This window comes from Canis aureus, chromosome 36 (assembly GCF_053574225.1).
Source record: "Canis aureus isolate CA01 chromosome 36, VMU_Caureus_v.1.0, whole genome shotgun sequence".
In the NCBI taxonomy this organism is placed as follows: domain Eukaryota; kingdom Metazoa; phylum Chordata; class Mammalia; order Carnivora; family Canidae; genus Canis; species Canis aureus.
Genome location: NC_135646.1, coordinates 4,763,526 through 4,778,647, shown reverse-complemented (window position 1 = coordinate 4,778,647; position 15,122 = coordinate 4,763,526). Strand labels below are relative to the sequence as shown.

The following is a 15,122-nucleotide window of genomic DNA, read 5'->3' as shown; positions in this document are numbered from 1 at the left end:
GGTATAAGAAGCTCTCTTCATCCACTGGGCTGGCACTGATCCACTGGCAGCATCTGCGCTCCTTGCCACACATTGACGGCTTCTCTGAAGGCAGATAATGACCAATACAGAGATGAGAGATAGACGGATGGAGTCTGATTTGGCCGGAGTCCCTGGGAGCTCCTGAGGCCCTGTTCCCTGAAGCTTGTTCTTCCTAGCTAAATTGCATTTTTGGCTGAAGCAAGTTCTAGCTGAGGTTTTTTGGCATGTGCAGCCGAATAAATTCCAGATAAACACACACTCCTTGTCGAGTCTCCCCTGGTCTCCACAGCTCCTCTTCCTTCCTTTGGCTCCTGATCCCACACCCCCCCCCCCCCGGACACATGCTATCCAAAGCTGCTAGCCCCCACCTAACACCCTGGGAAGCCCCTTTCCACCTAGACGTCTGGTTAACTTGCGATCTCCAGAGGTCCCCTGTGTCCCTGGATGCTGCAGCCAGCCACAGAGATGAGTCAGAGACAGGGGAACAGCACGATTCTGCTATTTTAGAGACTGAAAAGAAACATTTAGGCAGGAACACACTTGTTTTTTTTTTTTTTTTTTTCCCAGTATAGAAGAAATCTCCAAAAATCAAGCCAAATGTCTTCGAGAAGCATTTTGTGGTGGTAAACTGATTGGGTGCTGAGACACCTCCGTCTTCAGCTCCCATGTTCCCTAATTTATTTTGGCGTCGGAGCGTCTGCAGTGCCACCATCCAGCCACATGTTAAGGTTTTGTCTACGCAAGGGTGTAAACTGCATATGGTTTATTTCAATTAGCTTAATTGTTTTTGGTATTTAATAGCTAATTGTCTTAATTAGCTTCCAAAGCACAACAATGCCGACAACGGTAATGACTACATCTTATCCATATGGTTACAGAAGACGGATGACTCAATTTCCCATCCTCAGGCTGCGGGAGTCCCTGGAGAGGACCGGGCAGATGCGAGAGGAAGAAGATGGAAGTCCTCCAGAGAGCTGACCCGGCCTTGAATGCAAAACCCGAATATTAAGAATAAATGAGGAGGTGATAGACAGGGGAATAACCCGGGAGAGTGAAGGATTTATGTAGGACTGGAGTCATCTATTTTCTTAATGTACATACCATGGAGTGATGCTGGGTGAATAATAACAGCAAATTTCACGGTGCCAGGAGGCTCTATTGGTTCTGGTCTGCAGAGGCAATGTTGGAAGACCAAATTGTAGGACACTGAAAGTGAGAAATGCCCCGAAGAGCAATCTGTCTTAGGAAAAAACAGGTACCAGTCAAAATGTGGGTGACATTTCTTTTTCTGGTGGTTATTTTTTTTTTTTAAAGATTTTATTTATTTGAGAGAGAATGAACGAGAGAGCGCACGAGCTGGGGAGGGATAGAGGGGTGGAGAGAGAAGCAGATTTTCCGCTGAGCGGGGGGCGCACTCTGGGGGCTCGATCCCAGGACCCCGGGATCATGACCTGAGCTGAAGGCAAACGCTTAACCGACTGAGCCGTCCAGGCGCCCATGGGTGACATTTCTTTGGCCGATCTGGCTTAGAAGAAGTTCATAGCTAGCGCCTGGCGTATATTCAAGCCTTAATATATGTTTTAATCAGCAGCTGGCAGGAAATCCTTTGGGCTCAATCTTCAGAACATATCTAGGACCTGCCACTCAGCACGTCCTTAACTGCTACAATCCTGCTCTGATCTGCCATCATGTTTGCCCGCACCCCCTTGCCCAGTGTCCCCACTTGTCATCCCCACCCCCCAACGACCCTCAACCCCTACAGCTGTTTTCAACACAGCAGCCAGAGGAGTCTTTTAAAACGTAAATCGTGTCCTGTCACTAGTTGGTGTCCCCGAACTCTCTGATGGCTCCCACCCCACTGGGAATGGAAGCAGCGTCCTGGAGAGACCAGTCAGGCACCCGCTCTGGTCTTCCCCTCCCAGCTCTTCTGCAGCTCCTCTCCCCCCGCGTCTCCCCTGCACCCGCACTCAATGTCCCTCACGTGGTCACACACAGTGCCCTTCCCACGAGCCACATGTGACTAGCGACGATGGCACTGGGCAGTGTGAAGATAGCACATTTCCATTGTCGCGGGGGCTTCTGCTGGCCGGTGCGGCCCTAGGGACTTTATATTGGCTGGAAAGCTCTTTCCAAAGACGTCCACATGGCAAAGTGCTTCAACTCTGAGCCTTTGCTCAAATGTCACCTTCTGCGAGAGGCCCACGGTGACCACTTAAAATCTCAACCCACAACCTGGTTCCCCCACCGCTCGTTCCTGCTCCCCTCACTCTGTTTTTTTTCTTTTAAAAGATTTTATTTATTTATTCATGAGACACACACAGAGAGAGGCAGAGACACAGGTAGAGGGAGAAGCAGGCTCCCTGCAGGGAGCTCGATGCGGGACTCGAACCCAGGATTTCGGGATCACGCCCTGAGCTGAAGGCAGATGCTCAGCCACTGAGCCACCCAGGCGTCCCTCACTCTGTTTTTTCTATAGCACCTAATGCCTTATTGTCTATTAAAGAATTCAGTTATTTTCATACTCATCGATTCTCGTCAGTCTCCCTCCCTTGAAAGCGATAGGGTCTTTGCCATCGCCATGTCCTCGGCATCTAGAACGTGCCTAGCTCAGCACAGGGTAGATACTCGCTTAGTATTTGTTGAAGGAATTAGTTAATGGATCAACATATTTACAGAGCACCTGTTGGGTTCCAGGCCCTGTGGCAGGCTCTGCGGATACATAGAAGAATAAAAGAGACTTGGTTTGTGCTGTCATACAGTTTCGACTCTAGTGGGAGAGACAAGTAAAGAAGCAAATACCTAATACAAACTCTGGAGAGTTCTATGAAAGAGAGAAATCGCAGAAGTAAAACACACCATGTGTATGTGTGTGGATCAGGGTTGGGGAGGCTTTCTGATGCGGACAAGCCAGCTCTGTAAAGGAGAGCAGAGGGGGTGCTCACAGGGAGGGGCTGATGAGCATTCCGGAGGGAGATGCTATGCGGAGGCCCTGATGCATGGAAGGACGCGTCCCTAGTGCTTGGGACGTGACTCAGTTATCAGTCATCACAGCTCGGGGATCGGGGGCAGCCTCCCCTGGCAGTGCCACTCAGCGTGTGGCCTTGACCCAGCCACATCCGAATCATCTGGGATCCTGTTAGAAATGCACACTCCGGGGCCAACCCCAGACTTGGGAATGTGTGTTGTGATGTGCCCGCCAGGGCATCCCCATGCTCCCCGTTCTAGAACCCTGCTCCCTCTGGAGCATCCAGGCCCTGAATGAACGGATGAGTGAATGAGGAGACTTGTGTGGTGCTTGTGTGGACCGTGCCTCTTCCTTTTTATGTTCTTGTTCTTTGACAAAAGCTCAGATAATGTGTAGCTCACAGTACAAAGTGATGCTTGCTTTATTTGTCGAGCCAGATTGGCCACCATTAGGTGGGACGATGAAAGAGAAGGGAAGACCCAGGTGTTCCAGGAATTCAGGGATGTGGGTTTAGAGGGGAAGGTGGAGGGCATTCCTGGTGGGAAAGGCGAGGGCTGGAGGCTGAGGGGAGCATGGCTTGGTCCTGGGAGAGAACAGGAGGCCGTGGGCTGGAACGGGGGTGCGTACGTGAGGGGAGGCAGTGCTGGAGAACGGACAGGTCCTACCGTCGCTGTAGAAATTGCGCAGTGGGCACGGGGAGCTGGTCTCCCAGCGATTTTAGGAAGGTCGTGTTGCATTTGGGGGTGACTGGAGTGCCCGTGTACAGTGGTCTAGGCGTTACGTACGCAACACCTTAGCTATGCCTTTAGGGTTTAAAAGAGCAGGATGGTACCATCGCCATCTAGCATTTTCTAGAGGGCGCACACTGTCCTAAGTGTTTTACATGCATATAGTCATTCAATCCTCACAATCCAATGACGTGGCTACCCTCTTATTGGACCCCTGAGGGACTGGGGCACAGGAAGGCCGAGGAACTTGCCTCCCTCACCCAGCCACTGAGTGGTGGAGTCTGTTTGGAGCCCAGGCAGTCTGGTTCCACTCCGTTCTGCTGCCTCTACTACACTCTGAGCACAAAGGATCTTGGGAAATAGTTCACTGCCTTCTGCCCTCCAGTCCGTCTGGAGGCCCCTTTTGTGTGGCGGTGGTCTGGGCTTCAGAATGTTCCTCTTTTCTGGATCCTTCCTCCTTCCCTCTGACCCTGTCCTCCAACCCTCTGGTTTTGGGTCAGTGTGTCGGCCGGTTTTGACGGGAGGATGGGATGGATGGTGCAAGCAGAAGGAGGGGGCTGTGGACCTCGCCCTAGGTCTGCAGAGGGGGGAATAGGATTTTATGGGGTGCGAAAGTTATACTCTCTTGGGAGGCTTCTTTAAGAAAAAGAACCCAACAATGCCTTGCTTTTGCAAATTTTATGAAACCATCGAGCTTGTGAGTTCTGACAGGTCCCCTCCCCACACCAGGGCTTGGAAGGGGCCTCATTAGCTTCTCAGAAAACCTGCCTCTGAGTCTGGGCCTGTTTTCTTTGGCCATTCAGAGTCGAAGGCCAACCAGACAAACATCTTCCTCTTGCTGATACCCATCTCCTCTTAGAGTAAAAGCCAAGTGTATTGTACTTCTAGAATCTTTTTTCCATCTCTGCAAAGCCTTGGTGACCCTTTTATCCTTCTAGCTTGGGAGAGAGCAAGAAAAACTCAATCTTGCCTCATTTAGGAGAAGGGTGGTGTATTAAAGGCTAAGGCGGTAGGTAGGGGACTCTACTGCTGTCAGCTGGGACACGTAGGCTGCTCGCCCCCCAAAAACGATCTGGCTTTCTCTTGGCTGGGGTCCCAGGGACAGGCTGCCACTGGCTGCAGTAAATGACCTGCAGCCCTTCCCCTTCCCTGGCTTCCTGCTTATTTCAGCCTGTTTCTCCACACCTTTTGCAAACACGGTCTGGTCAGGGTGTGGCCTGGCTGTCACCTCAGCAGGGACCTGGCCTTTTCTCTAAGTGATGCAGCAGGTAGCCAAGCTCCTGCACACCAAGTCTCTTCCCGGCGCCCGTTTGGGCTGACGGCTATGCCGGAAACTGCTTCCGGCCAGTCCTTAAAACAGGGACGTGATCAAGGTGGCTTTGGAGGCATAAGCGTTTGGGGAGGGTTCTGGCCAGAGAGGCAGAGGGCAGCTGGGGGGGGGGGGGACCAGAGAGGCGAGCACTGAAGCAGGGAGTCCTGTGGGGATGGAGGTCCAGCTCATGCATTTCCCACCGTCACAACCCATTCATTCTAAGGAACCCATGGCCGCTCCGGCCTGGACATGTGTTCCCAGAGTGTGTGCTACTGACGTCACCGTGGGGTCCTCCGGGGACTGACTCAGGGACCCCATCCGAAGCGCTCCCCTGATATTCAAATATTCCCTCTTTTCATCTTCTCCCCTCTCCTCCCCTCCCATCTCTGAGGACCTGGACTGTAAACGGCAGCGCTGAGCTGCACGTTCCAGCCAACCCTGCAGTCCTGGGATTTACAATCAGAACCTCTTGGAATTGAACTATTAACTAATCCAAACACTAGTATATTAAGCCACCAACCCTGGCCTCCGGCAATTACCAAGATACCCCGTCCTCGTCAGTCATTCTGAAATGCTTGGAATTGCTGTTGCCCCTTTAATCAGGTCTCAAGCTTGGGGAGGCTGAGAGTCCCCCTTTTTCTGCCTCCCTCCTGCTTTCCCTGAAAGAATTGAGAGGGAAGTCTTGTCTTTTCTCCCCGCCCCCCATCCCTCCAGGAATCGTGTGCTAAGGTGCAAAGCCTGAAGACGGAAAAGCTAAAATTAAATGCAAAATGTTCAAATGTCTTGGAACGTGCCCATTCCTTCTGAGGAGGATTCTGTGCCCTGAACAGGGGACGAACAACAGGCGGAGCTCACTCGGAGGCTGGAATGACCTGCAGGTCGTAAAAGAAACACTTGTTGAAGGCAAGTTGATTGCCTGAGGCAGATTGACCTTGAGGGCAGGATTTGTTTTTCTCAAGGTCACCGTGCAGTGAATGCATCCTGACTCTTAATGCGGTGTGTTTGGGGGGGCAGGGGGCTGGCATGCCTGGCTTCTGATTCCTGCTTCTCTTGATGGGTGGTTGCTAAGGGGAGGGGATTTTAGCAGATGAGTGCCCAGCATTAAGTCAGGTCGGGAGACCAGGGTTCTGTTGAGAGTCCCCCTGGCTGGGCTGGAGTCCTGGCCCCACCACTTGCTCCATAAGTGACCTTGGGCAAGCTACGTAATCTCTCGGAGCAGGTTTGCGCACTTCTGGAGGGCAAAGAATTGATGCCTGCCCTTTGGGGTGGTTGTGAGGCCATCCCTGGCACACAGTGCTGCATAAATGGTTATTGTTTTGATGACAAGTTCGTTTCCAACAATTATGGTTAAAGAGAGGGTCTCGGTTTGGCGCTGACCCCCCTCGGACAACCTCTCTGTGCTTGCTAATCTCTGTTTAAGAGCATTTCAGGGTTGGCCAGGATGCAATCGTCCCATCTTCCATTATGTTCACTTTCATGGTCACCTCATATTTACATGGCAAGGGAAACTGGCTTTTTCTTTTTAATAGTGACATCAAAAAAAAAATTTTTTTTAAGATTTATTTATTCGTGATAGACAGAGAGAGAGAGAGAGAGAGAGAGAGGCAGAGACACAAGAGGAGGGAGAAGCAGGCTCCATGCCGGGAGCTCGACGCGGGACTCGATCCCGGGACTCCAGGATCGCGCCCTAGGCCAAAGGCAGGCGCCAAACCACTGAACCACCCAGGGATCCCCGACATCAAAAATTTTTAAGAAGACTTTACTGATTTATTTTGGAGAGAGAGTGTAGGGGGAGGACAGAGGGAGAGAGAATCTCAAGCAGACTCCATGCTGAGCTCCGAGTTGGATGCGGGGCTCGAACCCACGACCCTGAGGTCAGGACCTGGGCTGAAACCAAGAGTCAGATGTTTAACCGACTGTGCCACACAGGTGCTCCAAAAGCAACATAAAAATTTTTTAAAGGTAACTTTATTTAAACAAAATGTGAGTTGATTTTATAAATAGAAACAGAAAATGTTAAGAAAATGGCAGATATAAGTGGAAAATGAACAGGGCAAAATTATGAAGGTGGGGCATGATTGACAGAGTAGTAGGCCAGGCAATCTTGGTTTAAAATAACTGTCCAGCACAAAAGTCGTGAGACCGAGGACACTCTGGGCTGTTTTGTTTAGGTGAAGGTGCTTCAGCTGGAAACTTTCTCTGGCTTCCTCTTGGCTTCTTTTTGCTTTTCCATTTGTGAGTGGCCATGAAGATGAGTCACCGGGTCAGTGGGGACACTGCCCCATCCCGTGCCTGCACCCTCTCCATGACCCTGTCCCTCTGCCCGCTGGGATGGAGGCTTCCAGGGAAGACCACCAGTGCAGGCCACCAGGGGAAGGGGGCCAGGTCACAGGACACTGGACTGTGGAATTGCAGATTTGGGGCCCATCTAAGGGGAATCTGGATGACAGAAGCCATACATGAGTGGATCATAGGGGTGGTTGAGATAAAGGCCTTTTATGAAACACACACAACTGTGAGCATTTCTGTCTCTAGGACTGGATACCCTGGATCTCCAGAACCCCCACCTGGAGGCTGCCCTGGGGATCCATCCTAGGGCGGTTTGTGCCAGCTCTGGACTAGCTCTGTGCAAGGAGAGGTAGGCTACTTCTCTCTACTAGAACATCCTCCTATTACCATGGATGAAATTATCCTTGGCGACTTTCCTCCAAAACCCCTATTTGGAACCATGATGCTCCTGTTCTGTAGGCCCCAAGGTTTGAAACCTTGGGGGCTGTAATTTCATTTCCCTTCTCTTTCATTTCTCCACCCAACCAATCATCAGCTCCTCAAATGTTTTCTGTGCAATTACTACAAGCTCAATGTCTTTATGTTCACTGCCATCTTCTTCAGCCAATTCTTCATTCAGCAAACACCAAGTGCTTAATGTGTGGTGGCACGTGATCTGTGTCATCTAACGCCTGAATCCCGGATTGCAGCGTCGTGCACATGACTGGTGCTCAGGAGTTATTATTTATTGAACTGATGGAAAGCTGTCTCGACCTTTTCTCCCCTGCTGGAGAAGCTCTTGTGGCTTGGTGGGGAGAGAAAAGCTCTCATGAGACAGACCCTGGGTCAGTTCGAATCCCTAGGACTTCCCTGAGACTGACGTCCTCCTGAGGGGTCAGGTCTGGGGATCCACCTCCGCCCTTTTTTATCCTCTTAGAAAATCCTAACCTGGGGGTATGAAAGGACAGCCGGACAGCCATGAGATTTGACTCACTGGGTTAAACGGTCAAATAAATGAAGGTATGAATCTGCAGGCAGCTGAGGGGTGGAGCTGCAGGTGGATGTCACCAAAGATGCTCTACCTTAGGGCCTTGATCTTTACATTAACCCACCCCCTGCTTTCACTCGCTAATCCATTTTTGGAGAATACATTTCCATTGCAGGTGGGGGGAACCTAAGCATTTTTATTACTAAAAGTAACTGACAAACCATACAGAAATATTTATATACTCAAACTCAATCCTTGTGTGGAGAAACATCTTGTTGTTGAGAGCAGGATGCTTTATTCTAGATAGATTTGTCTCTTGCTCATTGAATAAATAATCAGACTGTAAGGCAGGGGATACACATTGAGTGAAGAGAAAGACAGCCCTTACCTTCCCATTACACGTTGTTTCAATAGAATTTCCTTGTGGCAAATATTTTTTATTCCAGAATAACATGCCACTATGTTTACAAAAAGACTTCTTATTCCGCAGCACAATGGTTGCGTTATTTTGATTACATTCTTTGCCCCTGGTAATCGTCTCATTTCCCTTTTGTAAAAGGAATTCAGACGCTTAACACAATTGTAACTCGACACCAATTCTGGTTGTCATGAAAAATTTTACTGATAAAATTCAGTGAGTTGTGAATAGCTTCTTTGCCTACATTTGGTTTCCTCAAATCATCTGTGATTCGCAGGTAGCACAGATGTTCCCAGCTGCTGGAAAATGAAGCTTGAAGTTCAGCCTGATAAGGAGAAAAATGCCTAATTCAAATTCCAAGAATTATTTGACCTAAATCAATTTCAACTTGAGAAAATGGGGTCAACTCTCTGCACCCCCAGAAGAGCCACATTGGTGATTAAAAAGTAAATCTCGAAGAATTAAATTATGTTGCTGTTCAAGCTTTCATACGCACACTTAGGAAAAAAAAAAAAAAAAAACAAACCCAGAGCATCAAAGGCTGTCGGAATAACTCAATTTAGTGATGGTGGCAAAGCATCGCTGCAAAAGGACTTTCCAGGCAGTGAGCTTTGCTCGGGGGAACTGTTACACACTTCAATTGCTATCCGAGAAAAAAGGGAAAAGTCTTTCAAATGAATAATTTTATGACTTTGAACCACACACATACAGCTTGAATATCAAATTATTTTAAATGAGAACTTCAAAAAGATCCACTTGTTAAATGAGTAAAAAGCCCTAAACAGCTGCCTACCAGAACAAAGAGATTTGGGTTAAAATGCCAAATAGAGACAGGGCCAGGCAGGACCCTATTCCGGGATTCCCAAGATGAGTATAGTAGTTTACCCTCTGATGGAAGGGGGCCGTTGACCTCAGGATTTTGTAGATAAGCGCATCCAGCCTTCCTTGGTTTACAGATGAAAACACTGAGGCCAGAACACAGGTGTCCAGCCAGACCCGGTCCCCACCCTAGTCGGTGTCTAGTCCAGATGTGTCCCACGTAAGCACTGAGTGGCACGGAGGACAGTCAGTGACGGATACATGGCTCTGGTCTTGTGGGATTGGCGAAAGACCCTGATTTCTGGGTCAATTTACCTGGAGGATATTTGCTTTTTCAAGGACCGTTTCGCTGCCCCAGCCCTTAGCTTGCAGAGAGTTTTCAGGTGCATAAATCTCGGGTCGGGTGATTCCTTGCACCCCCCACCCCATCTTTTGTATCAAACAAGGAGACCCAAGAAGTTGTCTCTAACTGGGATGAAGGTGCTCTGTGAGCTGCGAAGATGTGTTAGAAGGCATATTAATCATGTCTTTTGGGGCAGCTCAGTCGGTTAAGTGTCTGCCTTCGGCTCAGGTCACGATCCCGGGGTCCTGGGTGGAGCCCCAAGCTGGCTCCCTGCTCAGCGGGGAGCCTGCTTCTCCCTCTCCTCTCTGCTGCTCCCCCTGCTTGTGCTCTCTCTCACTCTCTGTCAAATAAATAAATAAAATCTTTTAAAAAAATCATGTCTTTTTATTTTTTGATATTTTGGGCTTGCTGACCCTGGAGACACGGCCCCTGCCTGGGTCCGGGATTCCCAGAGATGGTGAACAGCTCACCTGCAAACTCCACCATCCAGAGCTCGTACCCCCCCCCCACCCAACCCCTTTCTCAGCCGCTTAGCCCTCGGCCACCACTGTTCTCCTGTCCTCGTCTCCCAGGGCCAGGTGCTGTCTTAGAGACCTATGAAACTGTCCACACTAATCTGCTCACCCCACCTCCCCTGTGTATTCACGCACAAACCCCAAGAAAGGCTCCTGTGTCTGTTTTCTCCTGATGCCGGGCCCCAGGGCTTCCCTGTGTGACCCTTTGTGGCGAGGCATGCCCCCTTCTCTTGGGATCTGTAAGCGTAACAAACTCTTAAAAATTAATAATTTTGGGGGGATGCCCGGGTGGCTAAGTGGTGGAGCATCTGCCTTCGGCCCAAGGCGTGATCCCAGGTCCTGGGATCCAGTCCCCCATCGGGCTCCCTGCATGGAGCCTGCTTCTTCCTCTGCCTGTGTCTGCCTCTGTGTCCTTCATGAATAAATACATAAAATCTTAATTTAAAAAATTATTAATTTTTAAAAAAATTTTATTTCTTTAGAACAGCTTGAAGTCCACGGCAAGACGGAGGGGAAGGTACACACATCGCAATCACCCAAAGTCCTGGTCGCCGTCGTGTTCACTCGTGGTAATGGCGGTTCTGTGCTTTGGGACGAATGTGTAACGACACGGACCCAGGATGACGGTATAGGGTATTTTCACTGCCCTAAAACGCCTCTGCACTCCATCTATTCATCCATCCCAGCCCCTGGCAACTGCTGAGCTTTTCATGGTCTCTGTAGTCGTGCCTTTTCCAGAACATCACGTGATTTCAATTGGGCAGCAGGGAGCCCTCTCGCGTTGGTTTCTCTCACTTAGGGACCCGCGTGTAGGTTTCCTCCATGTGTTTTTGTGGCTTGATGGCTTGTTTTTTTTTAGTGCCGAGTAATATTCCACTGTCCAGCTGGATCACAGGTTTTTCTCCATTCGCCTGCTGAACGAATCTCGGTTGCTTTCAAGTTTTGGAAGTTATGAATAAAGCTGCTATAAAAATCGGTGTGAAGGGGTTTTGTGTGGCTGTTCCGTTTTCCACTCCTTCCGGAAGAAAAAGGGGCACGATTGCTGGGTCACGCGGTGGGAAGATGTTCAGTTTTGTGAGAAATCTCCACACCGTCTTCCGAAGCGGCCGGTCCATTTTGCTTCTCAGCAGCAAGGAGGGAATGTTCCCGTCGCTCCGGCCTATCCAGCACGCGGTGCTCTCACTGGTCTGGATTTGGGCCCTTCTGACAGGCGGGGGGTGGTGTCGCATTGTAGTTTTAATGCGCATTTCTCTGATGGCTTACTTGCCATCCGCGTGCTTCCCTTAGCGCGCTGTCAAGGTTTTTGGCCCATTTTAAAAGCAGGTGGCTTCTCTTTTTACTGTTGAGTTTTAAGAGCTCTTTGCACGTTTTGGGTAACAGTCCAATGTGCCCTTTGCAAGGGACTTCCCCCCAGTCTGTGGCTTGTCTTCTCGCTCTTTTGATATTGTCTTTCCCAGAGCAGAAGTCTTTAATTTTAATGTAGTCCAGCTTATCAATTATTTCGTTTGCAGATCATGCCTTTTGCTGTTGGATCTAAAAAGTTACAGCCATACTCAAGGTCGTCTAGGTTTTCTCCCGTCTTTTCTTTCGGGAGTTTTAGAGTTCTGCGTCTTACATGCAGGTCTGTGATGCAGGTCGAGTTAATTTTTGTGAAGTGCACAACGTCTGTGTCCACATTTGTTCCTTTGCACGTGGACGTCCAATTATTCCCGCCCCGTTTTTCGAAAAGACACAAACTCTCTTTTCCATGGCAGCTGTTCTCCTGATCTGTTGGCCTCCCCATGTCTGAATAACGATGAAAACTGTATTTTGAGAGACAGGGTCTGATTTTCACTTAGCTAGGATGGGGTGCTGCTTCTGCTCACCACCTTTGCTGGCAGACTCGGTCCCCCGGGTTGCCCCTGAATCTTGGAGGACAGGAGTGTGACGTGTCCCCAGGGAAGGAGGGGTGACAGGGAGATGCGTGGTGGGCACGCAGGTCAGCTCCTCCCCGACGTGCCCTGAGCCGCGGGACCCCCAGGAAGGCACCTGCGTCCACACCCGCTCTGGCCCACGGAGAGTTCCAGGCTGTACCTTGTCACCCGTCTCCCACCTTCTCTTTCATCTGGGCTCTCTGGTTTCTAGTCCCTGGCACCATTTGTGTGCTCTCCAATCTGCTTTATCATCTGCCCAGCTTTTAAAAATTTATGTAAGGCCCTCATTAGAATTTTAAAGTTTATCTTCATTACAGGTTCTGCTCATTCCTTATTAGGTTTAGTCTTAGAGTTGGTTTGTTTTGTTCTGACTTTTTGACTTTTTTGGGTTGCTGCCTTTTAAATGGGATTGTTTTCTTTCATTACATTTTCAAATTAGTTGTGTGTATGTAGCAGGCTATTGATTTTCAAATGTACATTTTTATAGCTAGTCGCCTTATTGAATTCTCCTATCGATTTTAACAGTTCTCTCTCTCTCTCTCTCTCTCTTTTTCCACTTGATTCTCTTTGGTTTCCAGGTATCGAGTTGACACCAGCCAAAAATAATAACAATTTTTTCTCACATGTTTATTACTTTATTCTTTCACAGCAACATGAGGGTGGGCATTCTTCTCCTGTTTGCCCTGTTTTTTGGTTTGATTTCTCAGGAGGATTCTGCTTCCCAGATTCCATTTAGGACCCTGGATACTGAACCTGAGCTCTGCCCTAGCACTCTGGGCTCTCATTGCTTTGGGGAGAGTCGGGGTGTTTGGGGATCAGGAGGGTCTCAGGGCTTGGAACTCACAAGGCTGACAGACCATGTAACCTTCTGCACACCTGCAGCGCATAGCCCCATCCACATCTCCGCTTCTTCTTGGAACCTCCCTCCACCTTGACTGCTGTTCTCTGGGGGCTCAGCAAGTAATTTTACCGGAAAGGAATGACAAAAAAAAATCAACAAACAAAAAAACAAAAAAACAAAACAAAACAAAAAAACCCCAAAAAACCACAACCAGGCATAATAAACTATTTCAGTGGACTGATTGTGTAATTAGGCAAACACAGTATGCATGTATTTCTGAGGATGTTTTGCTCCCCTTCCTTTTTTTTTTTCCCATTTCTTCTTACCCCTTGAGCACTATTCAGTTGCCAGTGACAGAAATCAAAATAAAACAGCTTAAATGACCAAAGAATTTCTTGATTCCTAGAACCAAGCTGCAGGAGGGCTCCGGAGGGCTGGGTTGCTCCTTCCTGTCTCCTCTGAGGGCTGAGTTACCACCAAAGCAGGTACCCAGGTGGAGGCAGCTCTGGAGATGTCTTTACCAACCTCCTGAGCTGTGGGTAAGTGTCAGGACTATTTTAAGCGAGAGGCTTACGTTCTCAGGTAACCCCCTGCCCTCCCTGCGAAGTGGGTGTGCTTAGAGGCCCGGCGCCCGCCTCCGTGGAGAGCTGGCCCAAGCTCACAGCCAGGAGCGAGGCGCCACGGGGATCCCGGGTTAGTCCCCTGAAGTCCTTGGGCCCCCGAGGCCCCGAGGCTCCCCAGCTTCCCCGGCTCAAGAGCAGAGAAAAGTGAGCTCCTCCCGGCAGGTGCAGCTGGAAACGGTGCCGAGCACGGGCTCTGATTGGCCTGGCCTCGGTCACCTGCCTCTCCCTGGACTGATCACTGACGTCAGAGGGCCCGGTTATGGGGCTTAGCCGCCCTGGTCACCCGCCCAGCCCTGGGCTACCAAGAACCTGATGTGGGAGGGAGGCGGGGGTGGCGAAGTGACAGGTGACCCCTACGACTCTCAAGCCCAAATCCTCGCTCCAGGCAGGCCAGATGTCTCAGTCCCGGCCCACGCCTGCCTCCTCCCCTCTGCGTGCCATCTCTCACTCGGACATGTCCTTTCCTCCTGAGGTTTGGGTAGTAGCTCCCCCTCCCCCCCTTGGAAGATTTAACTTATTTGTTTGAGAGAGAGAGGGTGGGGGGAGAGAGAGAGAGAGCGCACAAGCAGGATGGAGGGGAGGATGGAGGAGAAGCGACTCCTGGCTGAGCGGGGAGCCGGCTGCGGGGGTTGGGGAGGCGCATCCCAGGCCCCCAGGATCATGACCAGAGCAAATACAGATGCATAATTACCTGAGCCACCCGGGCGCCCCATCAGACCCCTTCTCTGTGTGGTACCTCTCTTTGGAGAGCATCAAGCTCCCTCCCTTTCTGCTGATTTTGCGCAGTAGCTCCATAGAGCGGCTCCAATCATTTGACTAATGAGAAGGCGGGTGCATTTTCTTGGGAAGGAAAAGCTTCGTCCACTCACCCTTCCATGGTCTTGTTTGCCCCTTCGAACTTTCCAGCTGATTTAACTTTGCTGGGAAGCAAAACAGTTCAAGGTGCCTGTGCCAGGATATTAGCATATACCGCCCCGGGCAAAGACACCGCTGGAGCCCTCCATCTGTTTTGCCAAGTTCTGTTACATAAGTGACAGCTGATGGTATCTTTTAAGAACCTGTAGTGTTTGTGAATGATGTGTCTTAATAGAAGAACAATGAGATGCACCAGCATGCAGAACTCCCTTTGTGGGAGCAGGTTTTTCGCCAGAGGGTGATTTGGAGGTTTAAGGATGTGTAGGAGGAATGGCAATCAAGGTGGGGTGGGGGGTTGCGGGGATGGGAGGATTCTTTTCTTTTGCCAAGTGTTGCTGGTGGCTGAAATCCTCCGGTGTGGCCCCCCCGCCCCCCCCCCCATCTTGGGACAGGGTGGACTCACTCTGGAGAGTCAACCCTTGGGGCTTTGCTGGAGCCACCCACTATCCCCTC

The 15,122-nt window shown here is 50.0% G+C and overlaps 2 long non-coding RNA genes across 2 annotated transcripts; one reads left to right on the top strand and one right to left on the bottom strand.

Moving 5' to 3' along the window:
- The first annotated feature begins 636 nt into the window (after window positions 1-636).
- LOC144305865 (uncharacterized) lies at window positions 637-11,354 on the top strand. The gene is made up of 2 exons (XR_013372887.1): window positions 637-1,276; window positions 10,860-11,354. It is a non-coding gene; the product is annotated as an uncharacterized LOC144305865 (long non-coding RNA).
- Window positions 10,827-14,655, bottom strand: LOC144305866 (uncharacterized). The gene is made up of 2 exons (XR_013372888.1): window positions 13,135-14,655; window positions 10,827-12,179 (listed from the first exon to the last, which is right to left on the bottom strand). It is a non-coding gene; the product is annotated as an uncharacterized LOC144305866 (long non-coding RNA).
- Window positions 14,656-15,122: the final 467 nt, after the last annotated feature.